Source organism: Pinus tabuliformis, chromosome J (assembly GCF_031772625.1).
Source record: "Pinus tabuliformis cultivar Carrire ecotype Pingquan chromosome J, CPIR1, whole genome shotgun sequence".
Lineage (NCBI taxonomy): Eukaryota > Viridiplantae > Streptophyta > Pinopsida > Pinales > Pinaceae > Pinus > Pinus tabuliformis.
The window spans coordinates 555,391,068-555,418,035 of record NC_142295.1 but is presented as its reverse complement, the minus strand read 5'-3'; positions in this window follow the sequence as shown (position 1 = coordinate 555,418,035).

Below are 26,968 nucleotides of genomic sequence, written 5' to 3'. Positions count from 1 at the left end.
GGCTACAAGAGAGGTATTCTCTCCAAGGCAAAAGAAATCACGATTGATCCATAGCCAAATTCTTGATCTTTCCTCTTTCCACCTTGGTCAGTTGTTCTTTCATAGATGAAAATACAACCCCGCACCAATTGAACACTTTTGGCTCTAAACATTCTAAGGCATACTGCATGTATGATTTGTTGGCTAAATGAAGCATAGAAATACCAGCTAATATGGAAATGGTAAAGAGGATTGTTCTTAGCGGTAAGTCACTAATGTCCTTGATAAGTATCCTTTCGTCTCTGCTAGGTTGGGAACCCTACCTATAGAACTGTTGCACATAATATTTCACTAGTCTACCCCTGTGGGCAAGACCTGTTAGTGAAACAGGGGCACCCCACCTCGACAGTTTAGTTAGGAAGTATATATCATCGATAGTAAAAGGGACCTCTTTGTCCCAAATGTGAAAATACTGATTGATCGGATACCATGATTGAACAAGGAACCATAGAAGATCCATCTATTATCGCATGTTGGATAATTAAAAATACTTGAGTAACCCACAAATTCTTAGGGCCTCAACTATTCCCTAATTACTCAAGGCTATGATATCTTGTTCCTCACGCTCTCGTTCTCTCCATATGATTACCATTCTCCATATGATTACCATTTCGAATTCCTGAATTGGAAAAATAAACCCTAGGGACCTCAAAACCCTAAAATATTCTTGACTGAAACAGGAGGTAAATAGAATGAAATGAAAGAGAACAAAGTTAGTTCCTACCTGATCCAAACAGCATAAGGAATGATCCCTTCAATCCTCTACAATCAACTGGTGAACTTCGGGAAAAACTGCTCTAGAGATTAGAAGGTAAAATGAGATGGTGAAAATGAATGGTAAGAACCAGTTTTTATGTTTATTTCTTGCACATTAATTGAGTAAATAATGGTTTTCATTTATTTAATCCATGAACATTTATTTTTAATCTTTTGATGGAATCTTGAGTAGGATTAACAACTGGCAAGAAATTATGACGTGCTTATGTTTAAATTGAACATCTTTGACCACAAAGCAAACTTTTATCGCTTTTTCGAGCTTTGTTAAAAATGAAAAAGGAACCCCCTTTGAGTCCTCTTTAATCTCTTTTCAGACTCTCTAAACATGAAAAGCTTGTCGAGCATTTGTCGTTTCTAGCTCATTAATGGCTTAGAATCAATATCTACTCAGTATAGTTTTACCCCTTCTTCGAGCTGAGATAGATTAACTACGAAAAAGGTACTCGTTGGTCAAACATGATCAATAGGTTCTCTCTTTCATTGTTTTATGCTTTCTCGAGCTTGAGAGACAAATGTACGAAAAAGAACTTGTGGTGTTTAATTTTAGTCCATTTTCAAACTCTCTAAACATGAAAAGGACCGAGTTTTATTTGTCGTTAAACTCATTAAAAACATTAAATAGCGACAAACTTGTCCATCTAGTCAAGCCTGAGTTTCACCTTCGCTAGACTCATTAAAACATCAAATAGCGATGGATTCACCCAAAGGGTGAAATTATACAACAAGCATATGTTATCCTCCTCAAGATTGATTAAAAATAAAGAGGTACTGGTTAGAAATGACTGGGGAAAATTGGAAAAAGCTGGGAATACTTTATGGTAGCAGGTCACTCTTGAACATGACACTTTCACCTCATCACCGTGACTATGTGGGTTGGGTCTTCAGCTTGATGTTTATCACACCATTGGTCTATCATACCATCCGTCACTTTGTATTGGGTCAATGCTACCAATTCACTTCAGTGTCATCGATATGTTCAAGAGAAGTCATTCGGTTCAAAACTTCATCATTTACAATACAATAAACCTTCATTTTCATTTCCACCATTCCTGAACCTTGTGTCATCAGTCGATGTTTCATCTCCAAAATCATTTTCCTCGTTTTGCGTCGTTGATGTGGGATGCATCAAGGCCCTCCTGCGATGAGTCGCTTCTTGTCAACATCAGCACATCATCCAAGAAGTTGACTTAGAAGCACCCCTTGAGTTACTTGAGGCTTGCATACATCAATGGCAGGTTTCTCGAATCTGACGATTGGCTAACATCATTGGCCTTCGACCGAAAGACTTTGTATGGTGTTCGACATCAAATCATTTATTGACACCATGCGGAATGTACTGCAGTACCTTGAGGGTCATTATCATTATTGGTGATTCCTCTCGCGTCTGTTAACGGCTTACATCATTGGCTGGTAATCAAATGATGTATCTCCATGTTCAACTTCAGATCATCTATTCACATGGTTATACTTGTACTTGAGCGAAATAATGGACGAGATTGTAGACCCCGATCAAGTTTCATCCATCCGGGCTACAATATATTTTTTAGGAGTACTATATCAAATGTACAATGGCCTTACATTTATGGTCATCCATTCATGGGTCTACATATGTACATGTAATGAAAGTTTATAAGTTGAGCATGGGTATGCCTTCCCTCAGCTAGTTCGTGAGAAAAATCAAAGTATCATGATATATGTATTGTAACTAATGCAGGTCTCCTTCCATTTTGAAACCTTCTCCTCAAGTGGTAAATCATCTCACTCGGTATGTTTATTTTTGACTTCATGCTTTAGGGGGAAACTGTTATAGATCAATTTGGGCACATCAACCCCAGCTTCCAGACCCGTATTATTAGGGTCCATCAATCCCTAATTCAGTTGTTTTCATTCCCTAATGAGGTCAACCTACATCATGCTTGCCTCCAAAGATTTTCCATGTCACTATTCATCCAAAAAATGCCCCTAAGGAGATCAGTGAAGGTGGCCCTTTATCAGGTTACATTGCAATCAAAGAATCGCATTGTCTGTGTGCACTGCAGCGTAGTTGGATTTTGTTTCACCTGCGCTAAGTGAGATTCATCAAATTTTGAAATGAATCCATTGGATTCCTCATCCAATGGATACTTCTGGAAGTTTCCAAGTGGATTGAGCTCACTTTTGGATGAGGAAGAGGATGAATGAACCTTAATCCATTATCCCTTCCTCCATGGAACCACTTCTCACTTTTGGCAGAGCATTCATGAAGGCCATTAATGGCTTAACCTCCTCCATTCAGCTATAAATTGACCAATCATTCAAAGTCTAGTCTAGGTTGGAATTTCTTGAGCTAAGGAAATGTTGTTTGAATGAGATTAGTAAGAGTATTGTAATGATGTCGAATTGTTGCTTCATGAGGAGATAAGGGTTTGAAGCTGGAAGGATGACACTGAATCGAGCATGAATCTTCATGGGTTGTAATCTTTCCTTTTATTAATAAATAATTCTAATCTTTTTCCATTCATGTGTTTATATGATGTATATTGTATTCTGGATTCTATGATATGTTTAGTTAACAGATTATTATTGTATGCTTTGATGGGTTTCTGTCTTTGTTATATACATATTTGGGCACAACAACCCCAACTCACATGTCGATGATATTAGGGTTCATAAACCCCTAATATAGTTGTTTTATGCCCTAAAGAAACTTAGTGCTCTGAATGCCTCATTCCCCAAAAGTTGCATCACAAAATTCATCCAAAAAGTGCCTAAAAGGGATCATTGCTAAAAGCCCTGTGTTAGGGTGAGATGCATCTTAGGTGCTACACTGTCAAAGTGGGATGCATCGCAGTTTGGCCCTCTAGTAGGTATGATGGGTGAGGTAAGACAAAATTCTGAGAGAGTTAGAGAGTTGGTTATTCATGGAAACTTCTAGAAACTTCTCCTGTGCCACTTTCCCTTCTGAATTCGCCCAAGGATGACTAAGGGAACTAGGAAAACACCTCCAATTCCCCTCTTTCATGGAACCAATTCCTAAAAATAGAAAGGCATTCATCATCCCCATTGATGACTCAACCTGCTGCAAACATCTATAAAAGGATCTCATCCAAGAGATAAGGGGGCTAAATTATTCTGAGTTGTAAGGAAGTGCTACTAGTTTCAGTATTGAGGAGAGAGCATTGTGTTATTGTTGGTGTGTTCTTGCTGATCAAGGATAATTTTAGGGGCGAATGTTCGCCCTTTGGCGAAATTAAGGGGTTTTAAATTTATAGTGGGCGAATATTTTGTATCATAGTACATTTTTACAAATCACCTCAAATAGCCCACCTTATTTTAAGGGAGAGGGTAAAAAAGGTAAATTTAGCCCTTGAAATTAGGACTTACAACCTTCCATTCGCCCATTTTCAAGAATAGGTTTTATTTAAGTGAATCCATTCGCCCATTTTCAAGAATAGGTTTTATTTAATTGAATCCTATGGGCCAAATACCATATTTATAAAAGAGGTATGGTAAATTAATAAAAATATAAATAAATGAGAGGTATGGTAAATAAATAAAACATTCTTTATATTTACTCCATAAGTCACCTTATATACATGTTAAGGGTGTAAACAAATAAAAATATAGGTAAAGTGGAGGTATGGTAAATAAATAAAATGTCTTTTTATACTTACTCAAAAGGTATGGTAAATAAATAAAAATATAAATAAACTAGATGTATCGTAAATAAATAAAACCTCTTTTTATATATAGTCCATAACCCTCATTCTATTTATGAAGGCTCAAGAAAAGGTTTTATTTAAGTGAATCCTATGGGCCAAATACCATATTTGTAAAAGAGGTATGGTAAATTAATAAAAATATAAATAAACTAGAGGTATGGTAAACAAATAAAACATTTTTTTTATATTTACTCCATAAGTCACCTTATATTTACGAACACTCAAAAAATGGGTTATATTTAGGTGAAACCTATGGCCAAAATACTATGGGACAAATACCATGGACTAGATTGTTATTAATACCATGCAAAAAACCAATATTAACCCTAATATTAGAATTAATAAAAATAAAAATGGCACATGGTATTGACCCATGGTATTCACCAAAATGGCACATGGTATTGACCCATGGTATTCACCTGGAATGTAGCCTATTTAAATGGGGGAATTAAACCAGCATGTAGCCTATGCTAAGATTCACTAGGACTTTACAAAGTTTTATTATTTAGTGAAAGACTCGCCAAGATCTTACAAGATTTTATAATTGAGTCAAATATTCGCCATGCCTCGTGAGAGATTCGCCAAAAAATTATATATACATATTATATTATTGATAAAATCGCCTTCCATTTTTCCTATATACCATGGAGATTCACCCATTTATTATATTTATAAATTTAGGGGGGGTTCTTAAAATTTTCCCTGTTGTTGATTCATAAGGTGAAGAAGGCTTGAAGCTGGGAGGATGGTGTTGGATCAGACTTCTTATGGGTTATAATTCTCCTCGTTATCAATAAAGTTCTTCAAGATTTTTCCCAGTTGATTATGTTAAATGTAAATGCATTCATTTGTTTATCATATTTCTGATTCTATGATATTTATGCTATGATGGATCATTATGCTTTGACAGGTCTTTGTTTCTGTAGCTGTGCAGGTACTCTCCAAGCGTGTTATGTATGGGGAGGAGTTACAGGATCGGCCAAAGGAGAGGGAGATCAATCGAGGATTCAAGCAAAAGTTACAAGTTTATATTTCATAATCTCTTTCTTATCTATCACTCATAGGAAAGATAGTGAATTGCTTTGACTGTTGTTTCTAGGTTAGCTACCAAACCTAGAGGGCTAGCATTTCTTAGAAATAATAGTTTTCCTAGAAACAAATTGGTGACTCCGCTGGGGAACGATGATGGTTTTTTGATATTTCTTACTCTATGTTGGATTATATAAAATATAGATAGAGTCTAAAGCTAGCCAGGAACCTTTCAAACCGCTTTTGTTCTATAATTGCATAGTAGATAAATGCTACTTCAGTCAATCTTTGGTTTAGTTTATATCTTGAGCATTTGATTTGCAAAAGCATAAAAATTCCCTTGTTGGTAGCTTAGTAACCTCTTAGGACATTCCATCACACTTTGCTTATTATTGTTCATTAAAATCAAGCTTAATCCATTGAAAACTGCTACAAATTTGAGCCAAAAACACTTTCAGAATTGCTCCCTGGACCATCGCACTGTCCTGAACTGTAACCTGAGATGCATCTCAGTTCCCGAATGGGCACCCTGCTATGCATATCACTATCTCCAAAGGCTAAGTGTGATGGATGACTGAAACTCAATTTTCCCATCTAGGAGTTGAGGTTTTTGACTACTTTTCATTCTTGTTTGGTTGTTTGTTGAATATGAACAATGTCTCATCACTGAAGCCAACTTACATCACTCAGATCAACCTCTATTTAGATTAGGATAAGTGAATGTTTTTGTGTATTTTTTTTTCATTTACAATCCATTTTCGAAAATTAGTGTTAATCGATTTGTCGTTTTGATAGAAAAAGTGTCGTAAAATCGTTAGTTTTTGTCGAAAAAGTGAAGTGTCATAAATTCCCCCTTCATTTGCTAATCGATTAAAATATTTTTGGTGCATTTGATTTGATTTGTTTCTATTCAAAGTGTCAAAAAGATATTTCTTCAAACTTGAAAGTTTCATTTTGACTCTTCCTTTCTCTCGTTGAAGAAAAATTGTCGAAAATTGTCATTTTGTGTGAAATAGTTTGAGTCATTGCTGCTTTTAGTTTTCCTTCTTGAATCATTCACATTAAAGAGAGTTGAAAACAAATACATGCATTTGAATTTTAGTTTTTTGGTTTGTGAATGCTTGATAGGAATAGCTAGGGAAATTTCATTATATGTGCTCTTTTCTCTTTGTCAAATATTTGATTGCTCTATCCTTTAGTAGCTAAGGTTTTCATCGTTCAAACTAAATCAAAAGTGTGTTTATCATGATAGTTGCATTTTAGGAATTGCGAACATACATCATGTGCTAAACCTTCAAAGGAAAATTTTTAAGAAATATCAACTTAAAATGAACTTCAATTAACTTAACTACTCATTGGAATTAACACAACACATCTAGAGATCTAGGCTAGAGACGTGTTCTGGCATCTTTAAACCTAGTGGCTGTCATTTTCACTAAAGGTTGGGTGATTCCTCCTCTTTGATATGATAAGTGCTAGTACGGACTTGTGCTCCCTGTACCATCACGTATATAGTGGGAGACCCCGGTAGGCTTAAAATCCTTTATCCATAGGAAACCGAGTCTATAGCCTTATCGATCATAATGCACTGAACACAACATTCGGGAAGATTGACTGCCACACGTAAAGTCCTTGGTAGTTTCTCTTTAATTTATCACCAAGGTGTATATTGTGGTTTTGCGATTCGTCTGATAAACTTTTTTTTCTAGATTCTCCAGAGTAGTCACTTTCATTCCTTTTCAACTCCTTAAAAGAAAAGGTCCATCTGAGCACTTGTCCTTCAGTAAAAATCGAAAGCGACTAGAGTCATCTTTAGCTTTTTCTCGACTCTTTAAAACTGAAAAAGAAAAGTTGCGTCTAAAGTGTCATTAAAATTAATTGACCGCGAATAACATCCCTATTCCTTAGTTGATCTTAAGTTGAAACATATGGCGGTAAAGTCAGAGTCCACTGATCAAGGAATTCCTTTTGATGGGAATCCTAGTCCTTTTCCTTCATTTAGAAATATTGGTGCTCCATATATGGCTACATTGTCCCTTCCAGGATTTACCATTGGCTTGCTAGTATGGTTGTTTTCAACCTCTTTGGTTCAAAATGTCGTGATTTCTCCGCAATCGAGTACACATCCAACTGGACAAAATCAACCTCCAATTGATCCTAAATTTGAACCTTTGTCTTCTTCCTCGGTTGTTTCTTCCTCCCCTTATTCCTCTTCGCCTGGTGAAAGTATTGGTACTAGTAACCAGGTGGCTAAGAAGAAGAACAAAGGGAAGAAGAAGAAGAAGAATCAAATTCAGCAGAGGGGAAACTAAGCAACCATTGCTCTGAATGAAACCACTGATGAGAAACCATCTATTAAGCCACACAAAGTTCGATATCCATGCAAAATTTGTGCGGGAGACCATCTTCTTGGAAATTGTCCTGATATTCCTCGGATCTTGGAATAATGGTGTTCTCGTTCACATCATCCCGTGTCATCAACCTCTGGAGATCATGTTGGTGACATACCATCAGCTAGCAATAGTAAATTTCATGGAAAGAAAGGAAAAGTTAAGTTTCCATGTAGGTTATGTGAAGGGAATCACCCCATTCACCTTTGTCCCTATCTGGATGAAGCCAAGAAAGTGTTGGATAACCGTCCTGCTTCACCGCAACAACTTCCATCTGGTTACAGGAAACTCTCCCTAAATCCTTCACTAGTTGATGAACCGACTGACCAAAATCAACCATCGGTCAAACCCACTCTCTCTGAAAGTGAATCCTATGAGTCTATACCTGACCAAAATCAACAGGTCGAGGTAATAGTTGACCCGATTTCACCTTCGGTAAATCGTACCTTTTCTGAAGAGAGTGAACACCATACCACTCAGGTTCTTTTTGTTTCTTCAGATTCAAAGGAGCTTGGGGGCAATCCACCTATTCCATCAAGACTTGAGGAAAATCCTCCAGTTATCATAACTCAAGGGGTTAATTCTCCCATTTCCACGGTACCCCCTCCAAGTAGTCTAGTCACTTCCTTTGATTGGAATCGACTGGCAGGATCCCGCCATCCTTCTTATGTGCCTTTCCAAATCATAGTACAAGTTTGTAAAATGATTGTATCTGGCACTATTATAGATGAAGGTGCATCAGTGAGCATTTTTTCCTCAATTTCTTGGCAAGCGTTTGGTTCGCCACTACTTGTGCCTGTCACACAAAATATGTTAGGCTTTAATAGAGGAACCAATCGACCATTAGGGATCCTTCCTCAATTACCTATTACTTTGGGAGGGAAAACCGTTTATCTAAACGTGATGGTAGTCCTAGGACCTTTAGATTACAATTTACTTCTTGGGCACGACTATGTTTATGGCATGGGAGCTATTGTGTCAACACTCTTTCAAGTGATTTGTTTTCTGCATGAAGGCAGATTTTTCACTGTTGACTAACTTTCATTTCCCGGTCCAAATATAGCTCCCAATCAACCATCTTCCCTAAGTGGTCCTTTCATACCAATGGTATCATCCCTGCCATGAGTTAATTATGTGGCAACCTGTTCCATACCTACATCAACTGATGATCAATACAATGATTTTGTACATCATGTACTGAAGGCAATGAAACCAGATCTCTCCTTCATGACCTCTTATGAGTTGTGATAGGGTTTTCGAGGACAGTTCCTGGTCTTGTGTCGACCCCGTTAAAAAATGAAACAAGGAGTATGAGGATAGTTCTTTTACTGTGTCAACCTCATTAAGAAAATGAAACAAGGAGTATGAGGATAGTTCTTTTACTATGTCAACCTCATTAAAAAAAAGAAACAACTCCTATGAGGATAGTTCCGCATCTTGTGTCAAGCTCGTTAAAAAATGAAACAAGGAATCCGAGGATGGTTCGTTGTCTTGTGTCAAACTCATTAAAAAATGAAACAATGGTATGAGGAGAGTTCCTGGTCTTATGTCAACCTCATTAAAAAATGAACCCAAGGAATATGAGGATAGTTTGTTGTCTTGTGTCAACCTCGTTAAAAAATGAAACAAGGGTCCATGAGGATAGTTATTTTACTATGTCAACCTCATTTAAAAAATAAAACAGGTCCATGAGCATAGTTCCTTGTCTTGTGTCAAGCTTGTTAAAAAATGCAACAAGGAATCTGAGCAGAGTTTCTTGTCTTGTGTCAAGCTCATTTAAAAAATGAAAGAAGGTCCCCTGGACCAAAATCCCAGTCAAGTATTTCACTTGATCTCGTAAAAGAACCTTCATTCCATCCACTTGATAGCCACGAGTAGTCTATTTAGGTGAATGTAATGAAGCTTGGGGGGGCATGCACCTAATGGTAAAGTTAAGTTTCCCTGTAGGTTATGTGAAGGGAATCACCCCATTCACCTTTGTCTATCTGGACGAAGAAAAAAAGGTGTTGGATAACCATCCTACTTCACCACAGCGAATTCCATCTGATTACCAGAGACTCTCCTTTTCATCATGATGGGGGCATGTAAACTAATTCAAGTGTAATTTTTTCGTTTCAAGCTTGTGTAAACATGAAACTAAATCCAAGCATATTTCCCTATGGTTCAAGCTTGCGTAAAAATGAACCCATTTCCATTTAAAATTTTGTGATTGCCATTTTATCAGCCTCTTTCGTCAGATGAGCCTTGGTTGTTTTCATCCCATCGCCACCATCTCTTTGGCCGATCATACACTTTAACTTGGTTGTTTTACCCTTTTTGAGGAACAGTTGCAAAAATTGGTCTTATTAGCCAACCTCTTCATATAAATCAACATGTTTTGAGAAGTTCCAATATCACCGGAACCAATTGCTACCCAAGACACCGCCCGTTCCTCAAAATAGAGTCCTTTTAAACTCTTTTCAAACTCTTTAAATAAGAAAAGATAGTCGAGCACTTGCCTTTTCCAGCTTTTTAAAGTATTGGAAACGACATCTCTCTAGTATTATTTTATACTCTTTCAGACTTGAGAGATTATTTTACGAAAAATAGCTTACATATTTTTCTTTTCATCCCTTTTCAAACTTTCTAAACATGAAAAGGACCGATTTATGTTTGTCATTAAACTCGTTAAAATATCATAATAGAGACAAACTTGTCCATCTAGACAAGACCGAGTTTCATCGTCACTAGACTCGTTAAAACATCAAATAGTGATGTGTTTTCCTGAAGGGAAAATTATAGAAAAAGCATATGTTATCCTCCTCAAGTTTGATTAAAAATAAAGAGGCACTGGTCAGCAATGACTAGGGAAAATGGGAAAAATCTTGGAAACTTATGGTAGCGAGTCGCTCTTGAACATGACACTTTCACTTCATCTCTGTGATTAAATTGGGTTGGGAAATTATGTTTGATGGTCATCATATCATTGGTCTATCATGTCATCCATCAATTTTGTTTTGGGTCAACACTACCAATTCATCTCAGTGTCGCTGATATGTTCAAGAGAATTCATCCAGTTAAAATTTCATCCGTTGCAATACTACAAACCTTCATTTTCATGATCGCCATTCCTGAACCTTGTGTCGTCAGTTCATTTTCATCTCAAAAATCATTTACTTCATTTCTTGTCGTAGATGTGGGATACATCAAGGCCCTCCTATGACAAGTTGCTTCTTGTCGACATCAGCTCATCATCCAAGAATTTGACTTAGAAACACCCTTTCAGTGCTTTGAAGCTTGCATACATCAATGCCAAGTTTCTCTCTTCTGGCGACAGGTTGACATCAATGGCCTTCAACCAAAAGATTTTGCATGGTGTTCAACATCGAATCATTTATTCACACCACGCGAAATGTACTATGGTACCTTGAGCATCATCATCACTATCGGTGATCCCTCTCGCGTCTGTTAACAACTTACATCATTGGCTAGTAATCAGACGATGTCTCTCTATTTTCGACCTGAAAACATCTTTTCACATGGTTAGAATTGTACATTGAGTGAAGATTGAATGAGTTTGAAGACCTTGGATCTAGTTTCATCCATTCGGGATGCGATATATTCAGGAGTACCAAATCAAATGTACAAAATCTTTACACAGATGGTCATCCTAATCATGGATCACAAACCTATATCTCCAGAATCACAAGTCTATATCTGTAGATGACTATCTGATCTATGTACATGTAATGAAATTTTATAAGCTGAGCATGGGAATGCCTCCCTCAGCTAATTCAAGAAGAAATCATATTATCATGATGTATTGTATTGTAATTGATGCAGGTCACCTTCTAGTTCGAAACTTCCGATCCTCATGATAAAGCATTTCACTCGACATAGATATTTACGACTTCATGCTTTAGGGAACAAGTGTTATAGAAATATTTGGTCACATCAACCCCAACTCACATGTCAATTATATTAGGGTTCATCAACCACTAATATAATTTTTTTATGTCATAAAGAAAGTTATTCCTCTGAATTCCTCGTTCCCCAAAAGTTTCATCACAAAATTCATCCAAAAAGTGCCTAAAAGGGATCATTGCTGAAAGCCCTATGTTAAGGTGAGATGCATCTCAAGTGCCACACTATCAAAGTGAGATGCATCACAATTTGGCCCTCTAATAGGTGCGATGGGTGAGGTAAGATAAAATTCCGAGAGAGTTTGAGAGTTGATTGTTCATGGAAACTTCTAGAAAATTCTCTTGTGCCACTTGCCCTTCTGAATTCGCCCAAGGATGACTAAGGGAATTAGGAAACCACCTCCAATTCCCCTCTTTCATGGAACCAATTCCTAAAAATAGAAAGGCATTCATCATCCCCATTGATGACTCAACCTCCTGCAAACATATATAAAATGATCTCTCATCCAAGAGATAAGGGGGCTGAATTATTCTGAGTTGTAAGGAAGTGTTGCTAGTTTCAGTATTGAGGAGAGAGCATTGTGTTATTGTTGTTGTGTTCTTGCTGATTCATGAGGTGAATAAGGCTTGAAGCTGGGAGGATGGCGCTAGATCAAACTTCTTACGGGTTGTAATTCTCCTTGTTATCAATAAAGTTCTTCAATATTTTTCCCAATTGATTGTGTTAACTGTAAATGCATTCATTTGTTTATCATATTTATGATTCTATGATATTTATGTTGTGATGGATCATTATGCTTTGACAGGTCTTTGTTTCTATAGCTGTGCAGGTACTCTCCAAGCATGTTAAGTATGGGGAGGAGTTACGAGATCGGCCAAAGGAGAGGGGGATCAAGCAAGGATTCAAGCGAAAGTTACAGGTTGGTCTTTCATAATCTCCTTCTTATCTATCAATCATAGGAAAGATAGTGAATTTCTTTGACTGTTGTTTCTAGGTTAGCTACCAAACCTAGAGGGCTAGCATTTCTTACAAATACTAGTTTTCCCAGAAATAGTCTTGGCTTGTGTATAAGTACTTTCCAAGCGATTTAAGTATGGAAAGGAGAGGAAAAATCAGTCAAAGGAGAGAGGGATTGAGCGAAAGTTACAGGTTGGTTCCTTTTATTCCTTCTCTTATCTGTTAATTATAGGAAAAGCAATGAATTACTTTGTATATTGTTTCTAGACTAGCTATTAGGTCTAAAGGGTTACGCATTTGAAGAAACACTAAATTTTCCCAAAACAGTCCATGGTTAAGAGGGAGCCTAAGGAAAAGTTTCTTACTTAGAGGAAACTCAGAAATTTCCAAGCCTAAAGCTTAGGTACAATCCTCTGTGATAGGAATGGGTACACCAAAGGAAGAAAGCCTCCTGGTATAAGGAGCGATAGACATGTTGTTTTTTTCTTCACCTTAGAAAACATAATGGAGAATTTTGTAATAATTTGGCATCTGATGCTCTGGTGGGATGAGTTAGGGAATCCCATGGAAGAGTGGTCATGGGGGATTGATATTGTTTTGGTAATGGGAAGTCCAAGAAAGGAATATTCCTTATGGAGCATCTCATGTGAGAACTCAGGTGGGGTATATTCTAAGAGAAATAATGATGAAGATGTCTATAAATAATTTTTCTCACCAACATTTCTATTTATGGATAGATTTTTTAGTCAAGGCCTTGCTATATAAGAGTTGGCTAGTATGATGCTATACAAATGAGTTACAAATTTTAATTTTTCTTAAGAGAAATTCTTCAAATTGAGAAAGTCCAAGGTACCATTATGAATACCTCCATAGTTAAGAGGGAGTGTTGAAAGATATAACTAGGTTCGGTCTTCCTAATGACATGTAATTATGATTTTATGTAAAGAGATGTAAATAAGAAAAATGAAAATTATTATGTTGACTTGCTTCATGGGCTTCGTGAGAAAGGTTTTTGGTTTTTGAGTAAAGACTCCCATTGAGAGTCTAGAGGATTTAATTTTCATCTAGTCATAAAATATAATATCCATTGTCATGTAAATGAAGTCATGTTACACTTTGTAAAATGTCTTGTCTATGTAAAATATCCTCCAAAGAACTTGTCACCAAACCTCTTCAAGTCAACCTACAAACATTAAAGAATCTGCTAGAACAAATTTTCCTACATCTAGTTGTCAAGTCAGCCTAAAGACCCAGAGAAGAGGGGCATAACTAGGGGAACTCAACCTCCAGGGAAAATTTTAAGAACCCCCCCTAAATTTATAAATATAATAAATGGGCGAATCTCCATGGTATATAGGAAAAATGGAAGGCGATTTTATCAATAATATAATATGTATATATAATTTTTTGGCGAATCTCTCACGAGGCATGGCAAATATTTGAATCAATTATAAAATCTTGTAAGATCTTGGCGAGTCTTTCACTAAATAATAAAACTTTGTAAAGTCCCAGTGAATCTTAGCATAGGCTACATGCTGGTTTAATTCCCCCATTTAAACAGGCTACATTCCAGGTGAATACCATGGGTCAATACCATGTGCCATTTTGGTGAATACCATGGGTCAATACCATGTGCCATTTTTATTTTTATTAATTCTAATATTAGGGTTAATATTGGTTTTTTGCATGGTATTAATAACAATCTAGTCCATGGTATTTGTCCCATAGTATTTTGGCCATAGGTTTCACCTAAATATAACCCATTTTTTGAGTGTTCGTAAATATAAGGTGACTTATGGAGTAAATATAAAAAAAATGTTTTATTTGTTTACCATACCTCTAGTTTATTTATATTTTTATTAATTTACCATACCTCTTTTACAAATATGGTATTTGGCCCATAGGATTCACTTAAATAAAACCTTTTCTTGAGCCTTCATAAATAGAATGAGGGTTATGGACTATATATAAAAAGAGGTTTTATTTATTTACGATACATCTAGTTTATTTATATTTTTATTTATTTACCATACCTCCACTTTACCTATATTTTTATTTGTTTACACCCTTAACATGTATATAAGGTGACTTATGGAGTAAATATAAAGAATGTTTTATTTATTTACCATACCTCTCATTTATTTATATTTTTATTAATTTACCATACCTCTTTTATAAATATGGTATTTGGCCCATAGGATTCACTTAAATAAAACCTATTCTTGAAAATGGGCGAATGGATTCACTTAAATAAAACCTATTCTTGAAAATGGGCGAATGGAAGGTTGTAAGTCCTAATTTCAAGGGCTAAATTTACCTTTTTTACCCTCTCCCTTAAAATAAGGTGGGCTATTTGAAGTGATTTGTAAAAATGTACTATGATACAAAATATTCGCCCACTAAAAATTTAAAACCCCTTAATTTCGCCAAAGGGCGAACATTCGCCCCTAAAATTATCCTTGTAAACCTCCATTCTACGCATCAAGTTCAAACTCATTTCCCATGAAGAAGTGTAGAAACAAGTGTGAAAAAGAGGCAGAAAGAAAGGCTTTTCTATTATGAAACGAACTCACAAAAAGATAGAAAAGATAGATAAACGCCTTAGAAATAAGCCTCTTCGAGGGGGAAACCTCATTTACATTACACAAATAAACAAGTCTTAGATGATTCAAATGACAAAACCTCCTTTCTATATATAGGAGTCTAAGGGGTCACAATATAACCAAATCCAACCTAACAATAATAATATAATGGCACAAAAATAACAATAGTGGAATTCTATGGGGCACAATAATAACAATATGGGGACAATAGGGGCACAACAATAACAATAAGGGATTCAACGACAATAGAAATGGGGGAATCACTAGTATTATAGCGACCTAACATGCCCCTCTCCTTCAAAAAAGTGTTGTCCTCAATGCTTGAGTAGTTCTAGATGCTTCTGTATAAAATTCTATTCCTCCCATGTGGAAGCTTTAGCGAGTAAGTTCTTCCATTTAATGAGATACTCTGAAATTGATTGATTTCATAGCTATCAAATTCTTGTTTCTTTAACTACTTCAGGATCCAATATGATATTTCCTTCCTCATCAATTTATGGTAATATTGTTTGAACTATAAGCTTGTCATTTATAACCTTCTTTAAGCATGAAACATGGAAAACTGGGTGCACTCGGGAAGCTGCAGAAAGCTCCAATTTGTATGCCATAGTATCTATCTTTTGCAACACCTTGTACAAACCATAATACTTTGGTGATAATTTATTATCCTTCTTAGCTTACTTGAGGGACATTTGTTTATATGGTTGTAGCCGTAGGAATACCCAATCACCTACATCAAAACTTCTTTCACTACGATGTTGATTTGCCTGTTGTTTCATTCTATTTTGTGCCAAGGTGAGGTTATCCTTTAAGAGTTTGAGAACTTGTTGTTGATGCTCGATGTGATATTCCATTACTTGAACCTTAGAATTTTCTCTTAAATATGATGTGATAGATGGTGGATGATATCCATAAAGTGCCATAAATGGGGTCATTTTTGTTGCAATATGGAACGAAGTGTTATACCACCATTCAGCCAGAGGCAACCATTTTACCCATTGTGTATGTTTATCAGATACAAAGCAATGAATATATCCTTCCAAACATTTGTTTACTATCTCAGTTTTCCCATCGAATTGAGGATGATAAGATGAGCTATGAGCTAACTAAGTACCAAGACAAGAAAATAATTTTTTCCAAAAAATTCTAGTGAAAATGGGATCTCTGTCGCTTACAATATTCTTTGGTTTCCATGTAGCTTTTGAATTGTTTCCATAAATGTAATAGAAATTGCACTCGCTTGAAATGGATGAGATAATGCAAAAAAGTGTGCATACTTGGTAACTCTGTCAACTACCACCATGATAACACTCTTTCCTTTGGAATTGGGTAAAACTGTGCTAAAATCCATTGAAACCTCCTCCCAATGTTGGCTTGGAATGGATAAAGGTTGTAATAGTCCTAGGGTCTTAATTGTTTCAACTTTGTTTTTTTCGCAAACCAAACATTCCTCCACAAACTTTTGAACATACGATTTAAGGCCATCCCAAAAAAAATCCTTCTTAACCTTGTGGTAGGTTTTTAGAAATCCCAAGTGCCCTCCTAAGGGAGAGGTGTTCAATTCCATAAGAATCTTTTGTTTGAGTTGGGAATTCTTACATATGTATAACTGATCCTTGTACCATAACGAATCATTTTTCTAGCTAAATGTATCAGATGTACTAGGATCTTGTTGTATCTTTTGAATGAGTGCCCACACTTCCTCATCATTCTTCCATTCATCCGTTGCTTCGTTTATCCAATCTGGTTGGATAATAGAAATGGGTTAAAGAAATGCTTCCACATCCTCATCCTTTCTTGATAGTGCATCTGCCACAAAATTTTGCTTCCCTTTTTTGTTGATGATTTCAAAGTCATAAATCAACATCTTTGTGATTTTGTGACTCATTTTTGCTTCTCTTCTAAAGATAATCTTTTTTCTAAAAAGTATTTAAGACTATCATGATCTGTTTTTACCTTGAAGTGTCTTCCCATTAGCTAGGGTCGCCATTTCTTAAGTGCATGTAGTATTGCCAACATTTCCTTCTCATAAATAGCTTTGTGTAAATACTTTGCTTTGATTGGATGACTTTCGAAAGAAATGGGTCTTTCTTCTTGCATTAAAACAACACCAATTCCATTTTCTGAGGCATCACATTCCATAATAAATGTTTTTATGAAGTCCAGTGTAGCTAGGACTAGTGCTTGGCACATTGCCTCTTTAATATGTTCAAACTTCAAAGGCCTTTGTTGCTTCTGGAGTCCATGAAAATGCATCTTTCTTCAATAATGTTGTTAGAGGTACTTCTATTCTCCCATAATTCTTAACAAACTTGTGATAATACCCTGTCAACTCGAGAAATCCTTGTAGATGCTTTATGGATGTGGGGATTTTCCATTCCTTAATGGTTTTAATTTTGCTAGGGTCTACCTTAACACCTTCATGAGATACAATATGACCCAGATATTCCACCTCTTGTACTCCAAATAAACATTTAGAGATTTTTGCATATAATTATTTCTCTTCCAATAAATTGAGCACCATGTCAACATGTTGGACATGACCCTTCTATGACTTGTTGTAGATTAGTATATCATCAAAAAATACTAACACATATTTTCTAAGGAAGGGTTTGAAAATGGAATTCATCAAACCTTGAAATGTAGAAGGTGCATTAGTAAGTCCAAAAGGCATGACCAAAAATTCATAATGACCCTCATGAGTTCTAAATGTTGTTTTTGGAATGTCTTCAGTCTTCATTCTGATTTGATGGTATCCTGAACGAATATCCAACTTGGTGAAGTAAATTGATCCATGCAATTCATCCAATAATTCATCAATGACAGGAATGGGAAATTTATCTTTAATAGTGAGCTTGTTGAGCTCCATATAATATGGACACATGTGCCATGATCCGTCCTTATTATGAACCAATACTACTAGAGCAAAGAAAGAACTTTGACTAGGTTGAATTATACTAGCCTCTAGTGAACCTCTAGTGAACATAATTGTACCTTGGAATTCTTGTCCAGGAATTTTTGGAGATCTGGAGAAATGGATGATTTCGATGTGGGAACCTCTAGTGAACATAATTGTGTAAATATGCCTCATTTTTCTTTCTTTAGAAGATTTGTCATTCCATTAGAGCTGATTATCTTTCTTAGTTTCCCTGCGATACCCCTTAATTCAACTTGCTTTCATTCTGAAGAAAATTTCATGAAAATTTCTTGAAAATTAAAAGCTATTGTACCCAAGGATTGTATCCATTTGACTCTTAGTACAACACTAGCACCACCCATTGGAATGGAAAACATTGGGCTACTCAATATGTATTCTCCCATGGATAGCTTGATATTATGGCACTTTCCTGAGCAATTTATGGTTCCTCCACTTGCAACCATCACTTTACACTTTGGTGTTGGATATAGGAAGCAATTCAATTCCTTGGATATCTTACAATGAATAAAATTATGACTACTTCCTGAATCAATCAACACTATTACCTTTTTCTTCTTGATATGCCCTTCTATATTGATAGTTTGAGTTGTGGTAATTCCAGCCAATGCATTACAAGAGATTGTTGGATTCATTTATTCTTTTTCTAGGGTTCATTCCTAGTGTATATCCTTTTCTTTTGACGTTTCTTGTTCATTTTCTTCCTCCTCTTCACAATCTATGTAAAATAATTTCTTCTTGGCACACTTATGACCTTTAGTGTATTTGCTATCACAACTGTAACAAAGCCATCTTTCTCTTTTTTCTTCCAATTGTTGTGGTGTCAACCTTGTAGGTTGTGGATGGCTAGGGGCAACAACACTTCCATCTTTATGAATGTGAGTGGTAGGCTTCCTTGTTTCCATAATTGTTCTTTCCATTTTTCTTGCCAACCTGAATGCCTTCTCTAATGAATCTGGTTCCCAAAGGTGAACCTCATGTTGGATGTTATGTTTTAAAGTCCCTATGAACACATCAATCCTATGATCCTCTGGAATATATTTTACCATTATATTCATTTTGGAAGTCCTTAATGCGCTCCATCATTGAACCCTTTTGCTTGAGATTTATCAATTGGTTAAAAAAAGTGTTACTTTTTGTATCCTCATAATGTGCTATCATTTCATCCGTAAAAGTAGCCCAAGTGAAAATTTGTTTAGAAGATCAAAGCCATCGATACAATACAAACTGATTTGGTTCCAAATATTAAGTTGCAATGCATACCTTTTGTGTGTTTTGCACATTATGGAGATAAAAAAATTACTCCATCTGTAGTATCCATGTTTTGGGATCCTTGCCATCAAACTTCCTCATATCGATCTTTGAAACATGGTGGTTCTTCGATCCAACGTTAGAGTCTATGAAATCATGATTAACATTTATTTTGTTCTCATCATGAGTTTCCGTTACTACCCTTTCACCATTAGTAAGCATTTCTTGTAGAAATTTTGTCAAATCTATCTTCAAATCTTCCATGCCTTTCTTTAAATCATCCATCTTAGCTTCCACGCCATCCACCTTAGCTTCCACATCATTCATCTTAGCTTATACGCCTTTCTTTAAACCATCCATCTTAGCTTCCATGCCATACATCTTAGCTTCTACATCTTTCTTTAAACCATCCATCTCAGCTTCTCTTACTTTTTGTGTGAGTGAAATTTGTTGCACTTGGTCTCGTAATTTTGATATATCATGTTGCATTTCTTCCTCTTCTTCATGATTCATTCTAGAGCTTCCAGGTTTATTACTAGGTGTTTCCATTTTCTTTCTTTAGGGCATCAATTACCAATAATAATTCTTCACTATACCCTTTGAATTCCTTCAAACTAATTTTTCAAACCAAGCTTATGCAAAAAAATTTAAAAAACTACACACCTTTTTCCACTTTGTAGGAGCTCGATATTGAATCTTATGTATCTTTGTAATTTTGGATCTCCAAGGTCTGAAATTTCTTCCTGCGGTAACCCTCTGAGTAACATTTCTAACCCCACAAGTCTGATCAAGATCGGATTCTCCAATGAAGAGTTATGCAAAATCCCCCATGATGACCTAAGTATAGACTAGTTCAGTAGAGAAAACTTGTACGATTTGCTGCAAGTCATTATTTCAACCTTAGGTTATGAAAATGATACCCAAAAAACTACAGTCCTTCCTCTTTCTATAACTTCTTACGAAAATTCAATCTGATGCTCATAGCGAAATTTATGACAATTTTTCCAAGGTCACCTGTTTGGAATGTAATTCGGGGGTCTGCAAAAACCCTAACTTACTTAGATTATATCTCTGAAAATATAGCGAGACAAGATCTGAAATTAGGGCCCGAGGTTTAGACCGATTCCATCTCAAATGGGGTTTTTCTAGCTTCTGAAACTTTGTAGCGAAAAAATTATAGCGAAAAGGCCACGATGGCCTGTTTGGAGTAGCGAAACCCTAGAATCTAAAGCTCTGATACCAAATGTTATGAAACCAACTCACAAAAAGATAGAAAAGATAGATCAACGCCTTAGAAATAAGCTTATTCGAGGTTCAAACCTCCTTTACATTACACAAATGAACAATTCTTAGATGATTCAAATGAAAAAACTTCATTTCTATATATAGGAGTCTAAGGGGTCACAATATAACCAAAGTCGGCATAACAATAATAACATAAAGGCACAAAAATAACAATATGGGGACAATAGGGGCACAACAATAACAATAAGGGATACAATGACAATAGTAATGGGGGAATCACTAGTATTATAGGGACTAACATTTTCTCTAAAAGGAAAAGGACACTCTTTTAGGGTATCGAAGGAAGAAACTTATGGGGCAAACGAAGTAGAATATTCTGGAGCAGTGAAGTAGGATCTTCTGAGGTAGCGAAGAGATATCTTTTGGGGCAGCGAAATCTTCTGTGACATTAGTATCTTTTTGGGTAGCAAAGAGATATCTTCTGGGGCTGTTAAATCTTTTGGGGCAGCATCTTCTTCTACGGTAGTGAAGGAGAAATATTATGGAGGTAGTGAATATGTTTCTTCTAGGATAGCGAAGGAAAGAATCCTCTGGAATAGAGACTGAGTTTCTCTAGAAGACCTAGAGACCGAGATTCTCTAGGGAAATTGTGAAGGTGCAGCATAAGAGGTAGAGACCAAGTTTCTCTAAAAGGAACAAGAGAAGGAAGGATAAGGAAGACTAGGTGGTTGACAAGGTCCTCAAAGAGGATACTAGATTCAAGGGCTAGTTTCATGGTCTTGGTACTTATCAATTGAAGATCTAGAAGAAGAATTTTATTGGTTTTTCCTCTCTAAAGGTGAGAAGTTTTAGCCCTGGATGGAGAAGCCTATTTTTTTTGTCACTTTCCTTTATTTTGGTAATCATCTTGATGAAAAAGAACACACTAATAGACTAACAAAGTGAAAGATCATAAGTAACTAATAAAAATCATATCATAAGAAATTATCAAGCAGAGAAATTGTTAACATTGAATGCCCTAGATTTCTCAACAATTTCCTTAGTGGGATTTGAATGCATGGTGCATACAACTGGTTTACATTATTATTTTGTTGCCATTGGCATGGGATTTCCTAGTTTGACAGAGTCTTCATATTTTCCTTTCTATTTCCTAGATAGCCATGGTGTGATGAGATTCATTCTTATTTGAGTTTTGGATTTCCGAAAGACTTTGGATCCAGGTGAGGTGGCGTTGAGGGTGTTGGAAATCCATCTACCAAGGGGGTCTCCCTAATTCGAAGTCCCAATTAGGCCTCACACTATTTAGAGTATGAGTCACATCCAGAGTATCATCCTAACCACCATAACTTAAAATTTTGCCTCAGTTGCAATGAATAACATAAGAGAGTGCACACATAACCTTTGATATAAGCAAGTAAGTTGACACTGTGAAACACCACTTCCAATATGTAAACAGAGACTTTCACGAGAGGGAAATAATAGTGAGCCTCTAAGAGAAGAGTAACAATACTATCCTAAGAGAGAGGCATGAGATCTAGGAAAGGCTCATTAGTTATCTATTGAAACAGTTCACATAGACAAAATGAACATTAAAGTAAATACAACATGTCTTCAACAAGATAAGCACAAAATCCACCGAAATAGTTCAATTTCTTTAGTGGATATTAGAAGATCATAGATCACAAACATTCAAATAAGAGTCTTACAACATTTACGACATACGCATGAAATTTTGTGGGCTCGAATGAGCTTCTGATTATTAGGTGAAATATCCAAGTACACAGTTACAATGGTGAGCCACTAGCTCCAATAGTGGAACATTAAGTCACTTCTTGCTTCTCCAAAGAATGGTCTTCTCTCCTATGCTAAGCTAGAGAAGCCAAGGCTAGTTCTCCAAAGAGTAATCCTCCAAAATCCCTTTGCTTGAGTTATGAGTGTGTATTTATAACAAGAGGAATGACATTTCATATCCCCATGACTCTTGAGATTCCCTCATGAATCTTAGACTTCTAATGTAACAATTGAACTTCTATATGAATTTTGGACCTTTTCTAAAGACTCCTTTTTCCATATATGAATATGTGACTTCTCATATTCCACATATGACCTCTGGACTTCCACACATTACATTTTTTCCTTTCATTTCGAAAATTACATCATTACATCCACAAATGATGTGGAAAGACACATGGACACACATGACATTGTGATGAGACTGGTACAAGTCATAACTTGACAATGATGACATGAAATCCATGATGAAATGGAAATGCCAAGTTGCTTCTCTTGCTACTTTATCTTCAATCTTCATGAGATGTTTGTTTAGTATTTCATCTTCATGAAAGATCTACTTTGTTCTTCATCTTCACCCCCTAAGGCATTGAATGGTATGGACTCTTCATGTGATCATGATATTTTGTATTCTATTGTAAGCTGGTGTTCCTTAATCATATTTCTTGATCACCTCTTCATGGTTTCAACTTCAAAAGTGTCTTTTAGCATAGTATATTTCTCCTCCTCTCCGGGCATCATCCTTTCATGTCAAGATATAGTATATGTAAGTGAGGTACACTCATGACAAGATGACATCAATCTAGAAATATCTTAGTCTAACTTGCTTCATGAAAATTTTTATTGATATCGAACCAGGTTTTGGGCTAAGAGGTGGACACAGGGATCATGCAATGAATGATTCCAGGGGTCATGAATGATGGAATGAAGCTTGGGGTTGTGCAATGCACAATTATGGATGCCTGGACAAGATGACTATGAAATTGAGGAGATCAGTGAGGCAATATTGATCCTTGAGACCACGCAATGTGTAGTTTTGAAGGGAGGCTCGTCATTGTATTACGAAATTCAAGGACTCCGGGAAACAACTTAATGATTGAGACTATGGAATGCATAACAGCAGACTAGCTAGGAGGTAGGATTGTGCAGTCTCTGAGGGAAGGTAGCCAATCATTGTGTACTGTGACTGCACAATGTCATAGTACACATTGCATAGTCCCAAGAGGTAGGGATGGATGCATGAGGCTTACCACTATGCAATGTGAAGTTTAGGGAGGCTGAGTGAGTCTAAGTTGATAAGGCAATAATTTTTACAGAATTTCACTAAGTGTGGGATCAAAGAAGTAGATGCGAAACCAAGGTAAGAATTGAACATGATCACACACTCAAAAAAATTGACGACACAATATAGAATACTTAGCATTTTAGAAAAATATGATCCCCTTAATGCGATGGTGGAAAAATACTCTCCTAAGTGCGACACTTAAGGTACACTTTGCGACAACAGTGATGACACTTGTATGATAGTGCATAAAAAATTAGGAATGAATCTAATACATGTCTATATGGTAAATAGGACCCATCAACACCAAATTTTCCTCCTGCAATGAACCATAGCTCTTTTTTTACATTTTGCGACACTTCCCATTCCTGGGAGACAACACTTTTGACAGTAAGAGAAAAGTGCAAACGACACTTGCAAATGTGAACAACATTGAAAGTGACACATGCCAGAGTGAATACAACATGAAAAAAACACTTATTAAAGTGAAAGCAAGAAAATTTGATAGTCGCAAACATGAAATTGACACTTGCGGAACGCGAAGGTACGCAAAGGAGACAGTTGGAAAAACTCGATGATATAGAATTACAATCACAACCAAAAGTGAGATACTGTCAATTGAAAGTGTGAATTGGATATTGACATAGATTGAACATCGCATAGACACTGTCTTGATGGACTGTGTTATGCATGTTCAAGCTTGCGTAAAGGAACATGCTCATGAACTCATTATGGAATAAGAATGTGTGATAAAGTGACTTCTACACTTACAATCACTTAACAAAGCATCAATCGACCATGAAGTGACTCTGGAATGGGCAATAGCAAGATCCATAGTAGGTTGCAAAATTCAAGTGTAGGAAAAATTTGGAGGGTGTTTGTTGCAATGATAACACTTGGAGACACACTGGTAGAACTCCATATTCTTTATTTTGATTTAGATTTATGCATAGGGTCTAGTTTCATATGAAGTATTGATTCATTTTTTGGATTACTCTACTTTTCCCACTTAACCTAGTTATAGATGTAATCCCCTTCATTCATTTCTTGGTTAAACACATTCACACAACTATTTGTTATCAAAATTGTTTTGATTCAAGAGAATGGTAATATAGTGGTGAGTTTAAGATAATTAGAGTGTGATTTTTCGCCTTTGGTGTTGATCCACTACCAGTAGACTTAGAGAGTACCCTAGCGGAGTCACTACAAGAACATAAGTATTGCTTCGCTGCCAACATGCCTCGATAGTACCCTAGCGATGTTACTTTCTTCACCTCTCTGCGTAATAAGCCTTTCTCTTCGTTCACTCTGTATTTAATTATGTATTTATATATCTATGCTTTGGCACTTATTATTTCATTGGGGCAGAAGAGGGATCCTGACTTATTGAGAGCGGAATAAGGATCTCGACTTATTGAAAGTAGAAAAGGTTGTCCCCTCCAAGAAGCATATTTTTACCTCTGATATGGGTTTTCTTGCTATAGATTTTCCCATTTTCCTTATCTACTTGATTGGATAACCATTCAGAACACCAAAACATTGCAGAATTGATCTTGGAAATAAGGTAGCTAAAATAAATATGGGTATCATGGTTCTATACAAATATTTCTTCACAAAAGGATTGTATTTTCCATTAAAACATCATTGAACAAATGATATAAACTAAAGATAGAGAAGAGGATAACTGATAAGACAAGAATTTTTCGCCATCACAATTCCCATTTCAAGATTTTTCATATTATCTTTTGAGCCAAAGGAACATCTTTCATGCAAAGTATTATTAAACAAAACACGAAAGAAAAGACAAGACACCATAAGGAAAAAAAATCAAAAGGACAAAGAAAATGGAGGTTGAACCGAAAAGAAGATGTGAGACATAAGTAACAAAACAAAAGGAGGACTACAGAGAGTGAGTGCAAGGTGAGTGTGCAAGGGAGACTAGTATGCAGCTAGACCTACTCCTAACCTAAATAGCTAGAAGGTTAGAGTCAAGTGTAATGAGATTTCCAATGTAACCATTGTAACTTCTCCCTACCTATAAACACAAAGATACCAACAATTAAAATTGATATACAATAATTTTAAATAGAAAAGATAAGAATATGAATAGATTTCATAACAAATTGAAGGTATTTCTTGTCAGTAGAATGATGTGCCATAATAATTAACCTTAACGAACCAGCAACCTTACCTTTTCGATGAAAACAATATCCATACAAACCTCAAAGGTTTCTTGTGAATCCAACTTTATCTATGTTGTCTTTCTTGGCAAGCATGAAGAAAAAAAGAAGCTTTTTATTAACAAAAGGGCCTGCTACATATGATTCTTCCAATTGATCATAGATTGGATCATGAAATTCAAAACAATCCTCTTGAAAACCCTAAAATATTTGAAAAGATTAATTTTCAATTAAAGGCATGGGATCAAGATGAGAATATTGTAAGGGAAAATGAATCTGATCATATTCAGAAGGCTTATCAAGATAGTGAGGGCCTAACATAACCATCTGTTATCACTCAGGTTGTTCCCCAAGTCGGAGTAAAGGGATACGGTCGAGGTAACCACAAACCAACTTTGGATTGCAGGTTCTAGCCCACTTGCAGTCAGAGAGGGCTCTCTCTTTATGATTTTAGCTTTGTTGATGATGATTCTAGGCTAGCTATCGAGTTCAGGGATTTTTTGTTTGTGTTTTGTTTGTGTTTTGGGGGGGAAATTGATGTTTTCAAGTAAAGAGGCAAGTGTGGTGTGAAAGTTTCAAACCATTGGGCATGGAGTCAAGGATGTAAGATTGCTGGTGCGTTTTCTTGGTCACAAGAGGAATAAGGAGTAAGGTAGCTGAACATGGAACAATTTTCCAAATTTAAAGGATGGAAAGAATGCTAAGGAAGGAGAGGCAATTAAGAATCTCTCAGTCAGCTTAATAGAGGAAAGTGGATGATCTCTATCTAAGGGCAGTAAAGAATCCTTAGATAACTGTCAAACACAAGTGAATAAGAGTAAATATGAGCCACAAGGAATTCATATTCATGTCCAGTTCATTTCAGATGAAAAAACATAAAGAAAC